The sequence below is a fragment of the Polypterus senegalus genome, chromosome 1 (genome assembly GCF_016835505.1).
Source record: "Polypterus senegalus isolate Bchr_013 chromosome 1, ASM1683550v1, whole genome shotgun sequence".
Classification (NCBI taxonomy): domain Eukaryota; kingdom Metazoa; phylum Chordata; class Cladistia; order Polypteriformes; family Polypteridae; genus Polypterus; species Polypterus senegalus.
In genome coordinates this window covers 204595591-204614813 of record NC_053154.1, presented here as the reverse complement: position 1 = coordinate 204614813, position 19223 = coordinate 204595591, and the positions used below count along the sequence as shown (strand labels likewise).

The 19223-nt window shown below is 38.5% G+C and overlaps 1 protein-coding gene across 7 annotated transcripts in view; it reads right to left on the bottom strand.

Moving 5' to 3' along the window:
- The window catches only part of LOC120538223 (atrial natriuretic peptide receptor 1-like), a 369768-nt gene that overhangs the window by 224408 nt on the left and 126137 nt on the right, over positions 1 to 19223 (bottom strand). The gene's annotated exons all lie outside the window — the stretch shown is intronic.

The following is a 19223-nucleotide window of genomic DNA, read 5'->3' as shown; positions in this document are numbered from 1 at the left end:
AAAAACCTATTCCAACATATTGCACATAGAAGAGTGGCTTTTCATGGTGCTTGTTGTGTTGCTTACCTGTATGTACGTATCTAAATTGCATTCTGTATAGTTTGAAAGCTGCGTCATGCATACAAGGTGAATAATTTACAGGTCACAACAGTTTTATGATGAATCCCATGGCCAGAGGCATTACCTTACTTTCAAGAATTTTTCCATCGATGCATGCATGCCCTGTGTAGGTGAACATGTATTCATATTCATGTTTGATTGTTTTAGTTTTTACAATGATACTTTCATAAACAATGAGAAAATGTTAGCGTGGGAGGAGGTCATTTTCATTTAAAATGAAAACATAGTGGGGTGTACAGAGCCTTAGTAGGATTCTGCCTTGCTGAATTCTTTATGAAAGCAAGATTAAATGGGAATGGAGTTTTGTGATAGTGCACCTATATATATGACCACCTCCAAGAAATTGGTAAAACAATTCCCTGTCCTTATAAATTCAATAGCAGTATATTCAGAGCTTCCAGCATGAGTACATCAGGCCTGACAGCTCACAGCCAATCCAATAAGAGCAGAACTGGGAGTTTTCCTGAGTTCTCTGATCTACACACATGATACAATGAGTAGATAGATAGATAGATAGATAGATAGATAGATAGATAGATAGATAGATAGATAGATAGATAGATATTATGGCCTGAATTCACACTAGAATGACTAAAAAGGAACCAAATTAAAAAGAAATGAAAACTTCAGACTTGACAGTCACAATCCCAGTGATATATCATGCAGGTGTATTGCTGTTGGTATAAAGAAACCCCAGTAGCATTTCTTGACACACTTCTGCTGAATAATTCTTTGGCTGAAAGTCCTCAGTGTTAGTGTGTCAGAGAGGGGATGTGCAGCACTGTTCATAGTAGCACTCAGTTTTGTTTTAATTCTCTCCTTTGCTACTGCTTCCAGGGGGTCCAGAGTGTATCCCATAACTGATCCTGCCTTTTAAATTAGCTTGTTGATTTGGTTGGGCTCTGCTGAAGTGATGTTACTAGCCCAGCACATCACAGCACAGAAAATCGCACTGGTCATCACAGAGATGTAGAAGATGTGAAGGATGTCTCTACCCACATTAAAGGAATACAGTCTCCTAAGGAAGAAGAGCTTGTTTTGCCCTTTCCTATATAGTTCCTTAGTGTTACATGGCCAGTCAGTCCAATCTGTCATTGATGTAGACACCAAATACTTATAGGAATGATCCACCTCTATATCTACTCCCTGAATAGTGACTGGATAGAGGGGCTCTTTGGTGCAGTGAAAGTCAATAACCAGTTCCTTGGTTTTGCTAATGTTAAGATGCCGACAATTCTCTTTGTACCAAGTAAACAAAGTTCTTCACCTGACTCCTATACTCTGTCTCATCCCTGCTATTGATACACTTGATAAGTGCAGAATCATCTGAGAATCTGCAAGTGACATGACCTGGTGTTATATTTGTAGTTGGAGGTGGAGAGAAAAGGAGACAGGACTGTTTCTTGTAGCACTTCAGTGTAGCTCACAGTCCTTGAGTCTCACAAACTGCCACCTGTCTGACAAATAGTCCATTATCCAGGAGACCATATGCTCATCCATCTGCAATTTTCTGAGTTTATCCCTTAATAGGGATAGCCAAATAGTATTGCAGGCACTGGAGAAATCAAAACACAAAATCGTCTCAGTGCTATATTTTTGTATTATTATTATTTGTGTTGTTGTTTTTTTACATATCACCTTTCAATAGTGGACAACATCCAAAGACCCTTATCGTGTGTAGTGTTATGCTACAAATGCTAGCATTGACAAATAGATATGATGATTGAACTGGCAGCTATGGGGATGAAGCATTGTACAATGCCTTAGCTAATATGCCGCATTGTCTGCCTTTTCTCCAAAGCTTCCCAAAAAGCTTTCTACACTCAATTCTTTACAATCCAACCTAGCCTTTGGATAACCCTTGCTAAGTTAGGTCATGTCTTGGCCAGTGTCAGACTCTCAAAGAATAAAGCTTGGCAAGGGGACAAAGGCTTCTACGAATTTATGGACATCATCCTGAGCAAAAGTTACCAGGCTGAACTTTTAATTTGGCTTAAAAATTGCATTAAGAAAGAGGAGCCTTCCACAGCTAAAAGGATGACAGTTTTGATCTAATTGAAGTAAAGGAGACAATAAGCAAGTCCTAACTTTTTGTTTTAACAGCTCACCAAAAGGTACATCTTTAAAGATCCCAAGTGAGACTTACTACAAATGTCTATCCCAGCAGCCCTGCACACAAAGTGGTAACCAACACAGGACGGAATGCCTGTCCATTATATAGTACACTCGCTCAAACACCTACACTCACTCGTAGTTCTCCAGTTTTGAATCAACAGATAACCCAACACGCATGTCCTTTGGGATGTGGGAAGAAATGAGAACCCAGAGAAAAACCCACAGAGATACAGTATAACGAGAACATACAAACTTCACAGAGACTGGAACCAGACACAAAATCAGAACATAGTTTCCTGTTCCTGAGTTGTGTAGCAGAAGACAAAGTTGTTCCCATGAAATTTCTAATATACTAGCAAAATACCCATGCTTCACAGCGGAGAAGTAGTGTGTTAAAGAAGTTATGAAAAAGAAAAGGAAACATTTTAAAAATAACGTAACATGATTGTCAATGTAATTGTTTTGTCACTGTTATGAGTGTTGCTGTCATATATACAGTATATATATATATATATATATATATATATAGACACAGACACACATACATATAAACATATATACATATACATATACACATATCAACATATATATACACATACATATACATACATACATACACACACATATACATATATACATACATACATACATACATACATACATACATACATACATACATACATACATACATACAGATAAATATACATATATATACACATACATATACATACATAGTGACAGACTTTTGTCACTATCCTGCTCCACTGACAGACTGAGGAGATCGTTCCTCCCCCACACTATGCGACTCTTCAATTCCACCCGGGGGAGTAAATGCTAACATTACTCAAAGTTATTGTCTGCTTCTTTTTATTTTTATTTTTTTCATTTTTATTACTATTTAATTTAATATTGTTTCTTTGTATCAGTATACTGCTGCTGGATTATGTGAATTTCCCCTTGGGATTAATAAAGTATCTATCTATCTATCTATCTATCTATCTATCTATCTATCATACATACACACACACACACACATATATACATATATATATACAGTATATACTGTATACACACAGACACATATATACATATATATACAGATCTACATATATACATATCTACATATATATATACACATACATACATACATACATATATATCTACATATATACAGTATATACTGTATATAGCAAAATCCCCGCGCTTCACAGCGACGAAGAACTGCTTTTAAATTTTTATTAGAAGAAAAGAAAACCTTTTTCAACTGAGGGAAAATATACCACTAACTATCTGTTAAGGATCTCTTTGTATACCACGTTTTTAGTTCAGCAGTCTGGTTGTATTATGACCAAGCTGTGCACTGAGCTTACTTTTGAGACTGCAATGTATAGTTTTGTCCAGGAGGAAAGCAATGTTGCCTCAAATCAATGGCAACCTTTTGTAGGGTGTGTCCCTGAGACTTATTAATTGTCATTGCGAAGCAGAGCCTTACTGGAAATTTGAGGCATTTGAATTGAAATGGGAGATCAGAGGGTATAACAGGGATGCAAGGAATACATTCAGAGTGTGGTGCTCTGCTGTTTTTTTGTGTAGCTGCCTTCACACAGCTTCTCCGCTGCTTTAGAAACGAACACCATATAAGGCCGTCGTTTCTCCTTGCTTTAATGGCAACCTTTTGTAGGGTCTGTCCCTGAGACTTCTTACTTCTCATTGCGAAGCAGAGCCTTATTGGAAATTGGAGTCATCTGAATTGAAATGGGAGATCAGAGGGTATAAAGGGGAGTGTGGAGAAACTCTAGAGACAGCGTGTGTATTAACTTGTGGATTTTTCTGTGAGTATTTGGTGGCAGCGTGACGAAGTTGCTTCCGCAAGACCGCGTTAGCTGTGGAGCTCAGCTCGGAGCATATTCTTTTCCCACCTTGTCAATTGTGTAATGCGTTTTTTGAACAGGTTTGATGCATGGAAGTGATCACTCGTACTGTGTTCAGTCAGTTCACGTGAGCTGCTCTCATGTGTGATGTTGCGATGTCCACGGCTTTATTTAATGTAAACTAAAACCCGGTACTTAAATGTTTCTGGCTGCACTCCGGTTGTAATATGATGAACCTGCGCGAGCTCACTCTTGAGAAATCAGCGTATAGTTGTCCAGGAGAAAAGCAATCTTGCCTGAAATCAATGGCATCCTTTTGTAGGGTCTGTCCCTGAGACTTATTACTTGTCATCGCGCAGCAGAGCCTTACTGGAAATTGGAGGCATCTGAATTGAAATGGGAGATCAGAGGGTATAAAGGGGACGCGAGGAATACATTGAGTGTGGAGAAACTCTAGAGACAGTGTGTGTATTAACTTGTGGATTTTTCTGTGAGTATTTGGTGGCAGCATGACGAAGTTGCTTTCCGCAAGACCGCCTAAGTGTGGAGCTCAACTCGGAGAAAATTCTTTTCCTACCTTGTCAATTGTGTAATGCGTTTTTGAACAGGTTTGATGCATGGAAGTGATCACTCGTACTGCGTTCAGTCAGTTCACGTGAGCTGCTCTCTTGTGTGATGTTGTGATGTCCACGGCTTTATTTAATACTAGCAAAATACCCGCGCGTAGTGTGTTAAAGAAGTAATGAAAAAGAAAAGGAAACATTTTGAAAATAACGTAACATGATTGTCAATGTAATTGTTTTGTCACTGTTGTGAGTGATGAGTGTTGCTGTCATATATATATATATATATATATATATATATATATATACATATCCATACATATATATACACATATATATACATATATATACATATCCATATATATATATATATATATATATACATATATATACACACATACACACATACATATACATACATACATACACACACATATATACACACAAATACATATATATATACACACACATATAAACATATATACATACATATCTACATATATACATATACACACACATATATATATACAGTCTTTGGGGTGGGAGCAACTGTGCTGGGGGTGGCAGAATCCATCAAGGAAGAAAAATGAAAAACATTATTTGTACAAAATCTTAATTTATTTATTCATTCCTAAATAATTAAATGGGCAGGCTATTTCGTATCAGTGCAATACGCTGTTTGTTAAAACGGATGACTCCCGCTCTTACGTGCAAGTCTGCGTGGATATTATGAACTACGGTATCTATTCAAGTTCTATTTAAATTTTAAATAGAAGGAATTTTTATTTAGTTGACAAAATTCTTTTTTTGTTCTTCAAAGTCACCAAAGCGCCGTGTGAACTCAGTGCGCAGTGCGGTTAGTTTATCAGCAAAGTGCGTATTTGGGAACATCGTTGTGCCGATTTGGTTCAACATTACTTGGCAACAGGGAAAGTGGGGCAAGTTGCACTGGTGCATTTGTGTCTCCCATAAAAGCAGCTTCACTTGAAATCACTTTGTGATTTTGCACGGGTAAAAACGTCTGCTGAATCTTAGATTAAATTCTATAATTACAGCCACATTAGCTCCACAAATGAGACACACGGGTTTACTGGCAATGTCAGTAAACATATACTCAGCCTCCCATCAGTTTTTAAAGGCTCTATTTTCAAAATCAACTTTTCTCTTCAGCATCATGTGGGCCAGCTTCGCAATAACTTGTAGCATCATAAGCTAGACTTGATTAACGCGGTAAGTGTTCTGCAAGGCAGCTGAAGCGCTGCATTATGGGATCTGTAGTTTATTGTGTTACCAGCGCTTCATATCCCCGGGCCATTAATAACAATAATATATAAAATGATCTCGCGGACCGGATATAATTACACGCCGGGCCGGATGAGGACCGCGGCCCTTGAGTATGACACATATGGACTAAATAGAACTTGAAAAGATATAGTTTTTCTAATGTGATCGCGCAATTCAGAACGCGCACTACAGTACATCGAGCCCACGTGCTATTGTGGTTTTGCCTGCGTGCGTCAATAAATCAACCTCCCCTCGCTCTTACTTTTTTACCGTTCACTTAAAAGTTTCTCTCGGATGGGGACCGCGGCCCCCGCGTGCTATTCTGGTTTTGCCTGCGTGCGTCAATAAGTCAACCTCCCCTTGCTCTTACTTTTTTACTGTTCACTTAAAAGATTCTCTCGCAGTTTCGCTGAGTTTGTGCCAAACACCACGCTGACCATCTCATCTTACTCTGCATAAGCACAGTCCTTCATCCATGAATTTTTATGAGCAGTGTTTTTATTGGATTGCCGCTGACGGACGGCCTTATATGGGCAAGCACTAAATTACAAACGCCAGTGGCAGCCTGTCTATGAACTTAATTTAATATAAATTTACGGTTCACGCCGTGCTTTGTTTCCGCAGTAGCTGTACTTATGAATATGCTTGTATGCATCATTTGCTTCATAATGTTTTTCTTCCCTTCTCAATTGTGAAATGGCATTTTGTGCTCATCGCTGTTTGGAGTTCTTCCTTGTTCTCTACATACTTATGTAGGAGGCGTGATGATGTCACACGAAACTCCGCCCCCCCACGGCCATCTCCAGCTCAACTCCATTAGATTATATGGAGAAAAATAGCTTCCAGTTATGACCATTATGCGTAGAATTTCGAAATGAAACCTGCCCAACTTTTGTAAGTAAGCTGTAAGGAATAAGCCTGCCAAATTTCAGCCTTCTACCTACACGGGAAGTTAAAGAATTAGTGATGAGTGTGTGAGTGAGTGAGTGAGTGAGTGAGTGAGGGCTTTGCCTTTTATTAGTATAGATTAGCTAAGACCCGGCACTTAAAAGTTTCTTGCTACAGCAATTTTAACTCCGTTACAAAGTGATCCAAAGTCTCGTTTATACCTCGTGTCTTCTCAGTAAACTTGTATCTCGGGAATAAAGTATTCAGCATTTTTCTTCAGCGCTCTTTGGGAGCTCTTCCTTCTTTTCTACGTACTGCGGTCACAGTCAGTTCACATGATTACGTGGAAGGCGTGATGATGTCACACGCAGCTCCGCTCCCCACAGCCATCGAGCTAACATCCATTACAGTATGTGGAGAAAAATAGGTTCCAGTTATAACCATTACGCATAGAATTTCGAAAATGAAACCTGCCCAACTTTTGTAAGTAAGCTGTAAGGAATGAGCCTGCCAAATTTCAGCCTTCTACCTACATGGGAAGTTGGAGAATTAGTGATGAGTGAGTGAGTGAGTGAGTGAGTGAGTCTTTGCCTTTTATTAGTATAGACTAGCAGAATACCCGCGCTTCGCAGCGGAGAAGTAGTGTGTTAAAGAAGGTACGAAAAAGAAAAGGAAAACTTTTTAAAATAACGTAACATGGTTGTTAATGTAATTGTTTTGTCATTGATATGAGTGTTGTTCTCATATCTATCTATCTATCTATCTCTATATATATATATATATATATATCTATATATATATATATGTATATATATATATATGTTGTTCTCATATCTATCTATATATATATATCTCTATCTATCTGTATATATATATATACCCACGCTTGGCAGCGGAGAAGTAGTGTGTTAAAGAAGGAAAGAGAAAGAAAAGGAAACATGATTGTCAATGTAATTGTTTTGTCACTGTTATGAGTGTCGCTGTGACATATATATATATAGCAAAATACTCGCGCTTCGCAGCGATGTCATGTGTTAAAGAAGTTATGGAAACATTTTAAAAATAATGTAACATGATTGTCAAAGTAATTGTTTTGTGTATTTGGCGGCAGCGTCACGAAGTTGTTTTCGTTAGCTGCATCAGAAAATGTACCACAACGTCTGACACGCCTCCTTTTTACTGTTTTCTCACAGCTTGGATTGCTGCTGTCATATACACACACACACACACACACACACACACACACATACATACATACATACATATATATATATATATATATATACATATATACACATACATATCTTCATATCTACATATCTATATGCATATCTACATATACACACACACATATATATATATATATATATACATAAATACCTATCTACATCATATATACACACATACATACATACACACACACAAATTATATATATGTGTGTATGTATGTATGTATGTATGTATGTATGTAAGTAAGTGTGTGTGTGTGTATATATATACACATACATATACTTGTGTGTATATGTGTATGTGTCTATATGTGTGTGTATAGGTTTGGTCACTGAGTGCAAGGGAAAAATAATAAATTATAGTCTATAAGTTATTAAACAGTAAAACATTAACGTTTTAAGAAGTACAGGTACATTGAAATTACATTTTCTATGTTAACGTTCAAATTTGTGCCTCTGGTAATGTGCCTTACCGGCATTTAAAGAAAATTAGTTTTGTGTCCTCTGCAGTGTTAAGAGAGAAAGGCTTTGGTTTGGGATAAAAGGAAAAAGGTGTAAAGAAAGGAAAGTTGCCTTTTCTTTTATATAGTATAAAAAATACCAGCGCTTCGAGCGGAGAAGTATGTGTTAAAGAAGCAATGAAAAGAAAAGGAAACATTTTGAAAATAACGTAACCTGATTGTCAATGTAATTGTTTTGTCACTGTTGTGAGTGATGAGTGTTGTTGTCATATATATATATATTTACACACACACACATAAACATATATATATATATACATATCTATACATATACACATATATACATACATATATATCTACATATATACACACACATATATACACACATATACATACATACACACACACATATATAAACATATACATACATATCTACATATATACACACACAGCTATTTCGTATCAGTGCAATACGCTGTTTGTTAAAACGGTTGACTCCCGCTCTTACGTGCAATAACAAATCAAATCATTCAGTTGTCTTTGCTCATATGTCATTTTAGAGCTGGACGCCTGGCATCTTTTTTGGCCACAGGTTCGTTTCTGTTTGCTGTGAGGTTCTGTGTTGTGGAGATTCTCAGGATGGATTGCAGGTGCTCATCAGTGAGGCGACTCCTGTGTGCTGTTTTGTTAGTCTTTATCACTGAGAAGAGCTTCTCACACAGATATGTGCTACCAAACATGCACAAGGTTCGAGCCGCATGTAGACAGACTTTTTTTGTTCATCAAAGTCACCAAAGCGCAGTGCAAACTCAGTGCACAGTGCGCTCAGTTTATCAGCAAAGTGCGTATTTGGGAACACCGTAGTGACGACTTGGTTTAACAGTACTTGGCAACAGGGAAAGTGGGGCAAGGTGAACTGGTGCATTTGTGTCTCCCATAAAAGCAGCTTCACTTGAAATCACTTTGTGATTGTGCACGGGTTAAAACGTCCGCTGAAGTGTCAGATTCTTATTTAATTATGCTGTTTTCTGTATCTTCTGAATTGCATTCAGGTTACCCTGATGCAAGGCAGCTGAAGCGCTGCATTATGGGATCTGTAGTTTATTGTGTTACCAGCGCTTCATATACCCGGGCTTTAATAACAATAATACAGTATATAAAATGATCTCGCGGATGTGGCCCGCGGCCCTTGAGTTTGACACATATGGACTAAATAGAACTTGAAAAGATATGTTTTTTCAAATGTGATCACGCAATTCAGATAGAGTTGACGCACTACAGCCTGCATGCCTCAATGAGTCATCCTCCCTCGCTCTTACTTTTTTACCGTTCATCTAATGAATACACTGAGTATGGCTTTACCAAAACAATCATTGATGGCGAATAAAGTATCCATTATTCGAGTATGTAGAGCGGGATATATATATATACATATATATATATACCAGCGTCGCAGCGAGAAGTAGTGTGTTAAAAAGGTAGAAAAGAAAAGGGAACATTTTAAAAATAACGTAACATGACTGTCAATATACAGTATTTGTTTTGTGAGTGTTACTGAGTGTTGCTGTCATCAAGGATTTGATTATCATTATTTCTTTCAATCAGGTTCGTATTTGTAGGATGTGTTGTGTTCAAGTTACATTCCGTGTTTGTCAATCGTTGTAAAGATGACAGGTTTCATTCATCGATTCGTTTCTTACTGCATCAATAAACAGCTCGTCTTCTTCTTTATCTGAGACCTGACACACTGCATGCACGGGTTTTTTTTACACTGTCTTCCTTTAGCGGGACATTGACTTTTTCCACCGTGTGCTTTGTTTCCGCAGTAGCTGGATTTATGAATATGCTTATCAGACGCTTCATATTTTTTGCTGCCTTTTCAATTGTGTAATTCGGTTTTGTTCAGCTCTTTGGAACTGTTGCTTTTTATCTGTGCACTGCGTCAGTTCACGTGAGCCACTCGGTGTACATGCATCGAAGGTTCCCAGCTGTGCTGGTGCCATCTCGTGCTATGTCCGTGGCTGTATTTAATGTTACCTTAGTCCTGGCACTTAAAACTTTCTCTCGCAGTTTCGCTGAGTTTGTGTCAAACACCACCCTGACCATCTCATCTTCCTCTCCATAAGCACAGTCCTTCACCCGTGAATATTTACCCGTGGCAGCCTGTCTATGAACTTAATTTAAAGTGTAGGTTTACATCGTGCTTTGTTTCCGAAGTAGCAGAACTCATGAATATGGTTGTATATGTCACTCGCTCGCTTCTTATTGTTTCGCTGCCTTCTCAATTATGTAATGCATGTTTTCTTAAGCGCTTTTTTGAGCTCTTCCTGGTTTTCTATGTACTGCGTGATTACGTGGGAGGCGTGATGATGTCACACGAAACTCCGCCCCCACGGCGTTGAAGCTCATCTCCATTACAGTAAATGGAGAAAAACTGCTTCCAGTTATGACCATTACGCGTAGAATTTCGATATAAAACCTGCCCAACTTTTGTAAGGAAGCTGTAAGGAATGAACCTGCCAAATTTCAGCCTTCCACCCACACGGGAAGTTGGAGAATTAGTGATGAGTCAGTGAGTGAGTGAGTCAGTGAGTGAGTGAGTGAGTGAGTCTTTGCCTTTTATTAGTATAGATGAATGATCTTGTCATGCACTTTTTTAAGTACAACATTGTACATTGTGATTGTGCGCAATCATGGGCAATAAATAATTCAAAGACTGACTCTTTTTTAGATAGATAGATAGATAGATAGATAGATAGATAGATAGATAGATAGATAGATAGATAGATAGACAGTTGCAGTCAAAATATAGATCCTTTTTTATTGAATAAATTTTGCAAACAACTTAAACTACAATTTTGACAATATATTTTTAACCATCCAAAGAGGCATTTAGACTTACTAAAATATCCAGAGCTGCTTGTTGTATTGCACTGAACATGTCTTAGAAAAGGAATAAATAGTAAATATTTTTTGTAAACAGCTAATAATCTCTGTCCACTGACACGTTAGCTATATGGATTGTAATGGCGTTGGTTATCTCTCCACCGCTTGCTTTTTTTGTTGTAGGCAGTACCTCTAGCAAATGTGTCTACAAGTGACGTCTGACTCGAGTGTACTCTAGCTTTTTTTTTTGTTTTACCTGAGGACATGGAGGGTGCCAATTTTAGTTCCATACATTCATGGTACTCTAAAGTATGTTTGCAGCTAAGGTGGTGCAGCAAATTGCTTGCGTTGCCGCCTCCAGGGACAACTTTAGCTCAACAGCATTTGCAGTAAATAGTTGTTTGGTCAACATCCAACCTTTTAAAACCAAAGTATATCCAGACAACAGACTTGGCTCCTTTTTTCGGCAAAAACTCTTCTGTATCATCATGTTCAACTTTATCATCTGCTACAGCTTCAGTTTCAGAATGTTCTCTGTCCATTTTCACCACTCAGTACCTCCACTAATGCATGTACTTCGTTGCATGCCTGTTTAGCGGTGCAGCAGTGAAAAAGGTCCCCCCTTAAGCAGTTTCCCGCTGCGCCACGTTCCGAACGTTGTTTAGGCTATTTAAACCGGTGTTGCAGTATAAGAAAAATCCATATGATAACAAAAATAAAAAAATAAAAAACGATTTTCAGTACCAGCACTAATCCCCAGCATTAAATTTTGCCTAATCTTTTGCATTTTCAGAGTTAAACATCCATTAAGGCATAAATGTATATATTTTTGTACCTACTTAAGAAAGCTTCTAATAGTAACAATTATTGACAGTGCTCTTTCTTATAGCTCTTGTACTGATGACAGGTATCAAAGAACAAAAATGCAAGCAAGAAAATGCAGTGCAAATGATATGAAGAGTCCACTTAATGGTGCTGGTTTCTATTAGTTGCACAAATATTACATTTAATCACTTTGAATCTCCTTCATTGACACTGCTATAATTTTATTTGTGTCACAAAGTGATAAAAATGAGTAAGGTTAGGGGAATGTTTAAATTTATGCCTAGTATTGTATATTGTAAATTTAACTTAATGCCAGTCAAGCTTAACTTTGTTTGTTAAACTTAGTAGCCTGAATCACATCCTCCATAGTGATACACAACCTACAGACACCTTTGTAGTAAACATAAAAGTGTGAAATGGTTGCCACGTAAAGTCAATTCCAATTCCAGTCAATTATACTGAGAACAATATGAATTCAATAATACAAATATGGAAGTGAGGGACTTTGTATTGAGGTTTTCTGATATTGACAAAAAAGCGTCCTCGCTTTTCACACTATATTTCAAAATGCAAAAACACTTTCTCAGATAAAGAACCACAATGGATAAAAGAATGGATCGATGAATTTTCCACATGTATTCTGTCATTGCTGGTTGTAAAAAACTGAATAGATTTTTCAATATAAACCTTTCGTGCAAGTGTAACTTTTAAAAATAGGTAGACATCTGAAACACAAGCAAGGCCATCATGAACTACATCTGCAGTAAATTAGTCCAAGATGGCTGATTTAGTTCCATGTCTTGACATAAACAGATCAAGAACCTGCTTGAGACCAGAATAGGTGCTTTCATATTAAAAAAAGAAAACAATTTGAAAAAATTGTCAGTCTGGATACGGGCTTACATGAAAGCATGAAAAGAGGGTGTTGAGCAGTGCATGTGTCAAGGTAGTTCCACAGGTCCAAACTTGATTCTTAAATGAGAATACACATCTGTGGACAGATCATTAAAAAATGTATAGTGAATAACAGCGAAATCCAGCACTGCAATGGCTACACCCACAGGGCGTCTTCTTAAAACACCTGCCTCTAATTCTTTCAGTTTGTGAACTAAACTAAAGTGTTGGGGTTCAGGGAGAGAGCAAAAAAACTAAATAAAGATTTGACATTAAAAAGGAATTGAAAAGCTAAAACTGCTAGCATTTATTCATGAAATCAGTAGCACAAGGTAAATGAGGCTTAATTATTAATTTGTATGTTATTATGACAGAGGAGATGGACACACACGCACACACACACACACACAAACATACACATGTAGACCATCGCAGCTTCACACTTTTGAGTCTGCTTCGGTATCTTTTTGTTATTCTGACTATTGTATCACTATATAGCATAGCAACAGTAAATAGCGTTTAGATAAGCTTTGGGCTCCACGTACAAACTACATGTTAAAATGGTGTGGCTATCCTGGCATGGCATACTTGCATTTTCATTTAGACAGTAATGCCAACTTACTTCAGTTATTCCTTTGGATGTGCAGTCAGAAAGCAACTGTTGTGCAGCCTTGTCTGTGCTTTACTGCATGGTGTCATTAGGCAGGTTCATTGATTCAGGTGTTCTGAATACTGAAATCTGCATCTCCTGTGGTTGTCCATTATCTACTCTATCAATGGAAGTCATTTTGATGGGGTGTGACACACCATTTATTTCAAATGTGTATTTAGCAGTTTATATTTTCACAGGCATAGCTCCTAATTCTTTCAAACTCACATTGATTCCTACATTATCGTCGTAATGGTTAACAACAGAGAGTACCTACAACAACATATCATTCACATTTTTCACTCGTTCATTAATGTCTTCCATTGTAAATTTTTAATCTGATGTTACAGGAAAGATTTTTCATTTGCAAAAGGTTATTTTTAAAACATGCAATGTGCTATTTGGACACGTGACACTCATTTATATGTCTAATAGGATAGTTTAGGAGAAATTCAACTGATCATTGTAATCAAAAGCTTGCTCTCTGTTGGACCAGGTTAACAAGAGCACCTGTAATCTTTGCAGTTCAAATCACCACAGCCTACTTTGAGTGCCACCTTCATGATCCAAACCCTGGCTTACAACTGTCTGTGTCTGACTAATCCAAATAACTCGATTTTATATACTGTATATATAAATATATATAGAGCCTTGTAAGGAGACATGTTGTGAGGTTTTCCGATTTTGACAGAAAAGTATCTACAGTATTACACGCTGCCTCAAAATGCACTCCCAAGACCCCAATAAAACTAACCCAGATGAGGGCAAAAATACTCCAAGGCTGGATTCTTGACTAATATCTGAAATGGAATTTCTTCAATTGCATATTTAATACTATGGATATTACTCCTGTTTTATATAATAATAACAATTGTTATTATTTTATTATGTTTTTAACCTGAATAATTTGCAAATTTAGATAAAATGTAGCAGTTATTTGTGTGGTGTTTTTATATATATTGGTATATATATACAGTATGTTGTGGAACGGGACCTGGACACAGACAGGTGGACAACGGTTTTACACCCAACACACTCACATTCATTGTACAATATTTACAGTAAAGTCCAGGCCTCACAGTCTCCAGTGCCTTCCTTCTAGCCGCCTCCACTCCTCTCTCTCTCTGAGCTCTGTCCTCTTCCACCCGACTCTTACTCCCGAATGAAGGGAGGCGGCCCCTTATACACCAGCCCGGATAGGCTCCAGCTGCTTGGTGTGGCGGAATTGCTGAGGTCCAGGGCTCTTCAGGCACCGGGGCGCCCCCTGGCGGTGACCACGGGCCCCTACAGGGTTGAGCTTCCAACCAGTGCAACCATGGCAGTCGTCCCTTCGTGGTCTGGAGGAGGCATAAGCCCTCCTTCGGTCCTCCTGGTACCACCCCCAGCCGTCCGCCACAATGTATATAGTGTCACACACATGGAAGGCAACTAAAAGGCTCAGAAGAAGGCAATTCCACACTGGGCCGGGGGTAGCAGAGTACACTAATCCTTTCTCTTTTATACCTGCAGACCAAACATGAGAAATTCTGCCTGGGTTCAATGATGCAACTTCCGGCTCCGGGCCCGATCACGTCATTCCTCCTGACTGACTTTAAAAACCTCCTTATTCCTTCTGCTTATCAGTTCTGTGTTGGGCTCTTGTCTGTAAAGATTCACTACTCATATTTTTGCTTTTTCAGCAAACCTTTTAGGGTTGTAAAGGTGCTTTTTTCACAGTAGATATAGATATAGATATAGAAAAATTCCCTTATGTTGCATATACAGTAATTCTCAGTAACTTTAGCAGTGGAGACTGAACTAGCGCAAGTGATTGATTTTAAAAAAACTGATTTTAAAGAAATTTCAATTACTTATATTTTAATTATTGCAAAAAAAAATAAACATTTACTTTTTAAAACTGGTATTCTATTTGTATAAGAAAACTACCATCAAGTGAATGACCTATTTATTAATATGGTATATTGTTATATTTATATATAACTAGCTGTCCCCAGCGGCTCCATCCACGTAGTAGTGAAACAGATCAGTGAGGAGGGAACTGCCCAGCTCCCTACTCCTGACGTCACTCTTCCTTCTCCCCTCAGCCCATAACCTCTGTCTCGGATAAGCATGAATATATCGCCCCTGCAAGTGAACTATGATTTTTACTATGATAAGAGAAGTCGCAAAATCAACCAGAATGTTCAAGCAAATTCTTGAAAAAAGCCTCAATACCTAACTGGAGGTAAGGTACACCCCGAGGCTGCCACATGAGTGAGGAGGGTCGGCCTGCTGTGTGTCTCTCAGATTTACGCCAATAAATCGGCACTGCAAGTTGGCTATGATACATAGTGCAATGAGAGAAGTCGCAAAATCATCTGGAATGTTCAAGCAAATTATAGAAAAAAATCCGTTAAGTAGTTCTCTGGTGGAAAGCAGACAGACATACAAATAGACAGACAGACGTTGAATTTTATATAGAGAGAGATAATATTTGTGTTAACACATTTACATTTGGTTACTTAGTATGTGTAGTAAACTGCATTCTTTGGCATCATTTACCAGAATTCTGAAATAATTAAACTAATATTGTGATGGATGACTGGGGACCTTGCCCCACCAAGAGGCCTAGAGAAGCAGAGGACCAGGAGAGGTGCAATTCCTTCCCCAGGTCGCAAGAGGGCAGCCATCCTGGATGATGTGGAAGCCACGGAGCTGGAAGGATCAACCCTGTGGTGATCAGTGGCCATTGCCAGGGGGGGCCTGAAGGACTATGGAGCCTTGGACTGCAGCACTTCCGCCACACCAGGAAGTGTTGCTGGACCAGGAAGCAGGTACACGTGGAGTGCTTCCGGGTGCCTTTGCAGCACTTCTGCCACACCAGGAACTGCTGCAGGAAGGTCATCCGGGACCACCCGGAGAACATCCAGGTGCATTATAAAAGAGGCCGCCTCACTCCATTCAGAGAGCCAGATTTGGGTGGAAGAGGACGGAGTTTGTAAGAGATGAGTAGAAGTAAAAAGGACTGAGCGTTGTGAATTCATTATTGTGTTGTATAAAAGAACATAATAAACATGTGTGTTGTGGACATCTGGCTGTCCCAGTGTCTGTCTGTGTCCAGGCTTCTTTTACAATACATACATTGGACACATGCCAGAAACAAGCGTGCCATTCCTGCATGGAAAGCTGCAGGGCCCCTTGCCAGCATCAGCCACAAGGCAGGGTCTAGCCATTGGTAAGGTGCCAGTCTATTGCAAGGCTACTCTAAAACACCCCATCACAGATTCAGTTTGTCTGTGGAATTTGGGAAGAAAACTGCAGTACACAGTACACAGGAAAGCACACACAGATATGAGGAGAATGTGCAGACTACTCACAGGCAACAATCAAGGCCAAAAAACTGACTTATGCAACTCTGAAAACAGCAGAAAAACAGCACCAGGCAGTTTACGATGGTGGTGTAATGTTACAAGATTTCACTCCAAAGAGATTAAGCCCCATCAAAGCTCAACTTGGTAGAATCCATTCTGGATTTCTTAATTTAAAAAGAAGCATGCCAACTATCACACAACTATCCCAACCTGCATGACATTGATTTTTTGTCATTAGGTCAACAATGTAGTATCTCATGGCACTCCATCAGACTCTGATTCGTTCCCCGTCACTCCTAAAGAGAACAAAACCAGAAGACATGCAAGAATGTCAGGAACCTGACTTATGGAGAGGTGTACCTGAGTGCCAAATTTCAAGCCTGTGGGTTGGAAAACAATGCATAAAACAATATAATATAATATAATATAATATAATATAATATAATATAATATAATATAATATAATATAATATAATATAATATAATATAATATAATATAGGACGGCACGGTGGCGCAGTGGTAGCGCTGCTGCCTCGCAGTTAGGAGACCCAGGTTCGCTTCCCGGGTCCTCCCTGCGTGGAGTTTGCATGTATTCCCCGTGTCTGCGTGGGTTTCCTCCGGGCGCTCTGGTTTCCTCCCACAGTCCATAGATATGCAGATTAGGTGCATTGGTGATCCTAAATTGTCCTTGGTGTGTGGGCCCTGCAATGGGCTGGCACCCTGCCAGGGGTTTGTTCCTGCCTTGTGCCCTGTGCTGGCTGGGATTGGCTCCAGCAGACCCCTGTGTTAGGATATAGCAGGTTGGACAATGACTGACTGATAATGTAATATCCAGTTTATCTGTGCATTTTTAAATATGCTTAATCCAATTTAGGATAGTGATGAGTCTAGCAGCACTGGGAGCTGCACTGCAGAAACAAAACCTTGGTAGGGGCACCAGCCCATCTCACACATTCACACTGGGCTGATTTTAAACAACAGTCACTCTAAGATGTATTTGGGGTGAGGGAAGAGGGTAGAGTCCGAAAAGAAGAATCCATGTTGACATGAAGAAAAAAAGCAAAATGCTCAAAGACAACAACCAGGTCAGAAAGCTAATGTAGACTCTTGGTGTTAACCACAGAGTCGCCTTACCATCTGCAACTTGGTTTTAATTTTTGAAAATCTTTTAAATTTTAAACAGAATAGATTTTTTTCCTCTGTGAACTTCTAGTTTGCTACCCAGAGCCAAAAACAAGACGTTACCTGGCCATGGCTTTTATTATTTAAACCATTTGTTAGTCCTAGTATCCATATTGTGGACCAGCCAGCCCACACAGTTAGAAATTTTGAATTCATGTCAAGTTTTCACAAAGAGCTAAAGATATGTCTTTTTAGATTATTGTTAGCATTTGATGCCTGACCCTGACTGTTTTTTTCAAAAGTTCAATTTTTTTTAAAGATACTTTCACATAAGAGCTTGGCATGCAATGATACATTAGCAAAACAGCCAACATAAGAACAAAAAAGTAAAAATACTAATACAAGCACATCTCACATGAATGTCTGTAGCTTTCTGAATTTCTGTATTAACCTATGGTTGTGCTTTATGATGTAAGTTCTTGGAATTGAATTAACTTATAATAGATAGATAGATAGATAGATAGATAGATAGATAGATAGATAGATACTTTATTATTATTAATAATACTTATAATTAATTTAAGGGGAAATTTACATTAATATTGAGCATGGGGCATACTTATAGTGTTCTCTTGGGAATGAACGCATCTTTTCCCATTATTGTTATCTTTTGATATAACATGTTAACAGCCCCTTTAAAAATAAGCTTGCTGTGGGAACTACAGTTTAATGGTTCATGTAAGTGCCCTTACTCTCTTCCACATCTGTTCATACAGCTTTGATTTTCATGTAGCTCAATATGAAGACTTCTGACAGACAAGCAGATTCTTCAACGTTGTGCCTACGTTTTTCCTTTACAAGGAGTCAGAGATGACTGTGACAGCAATAGTGCATAAGGCCGCATGCACCCCTACATGGAACACCAATCTGTAGCAGAACACCCAGATTAGACTATTTTTCGGTTG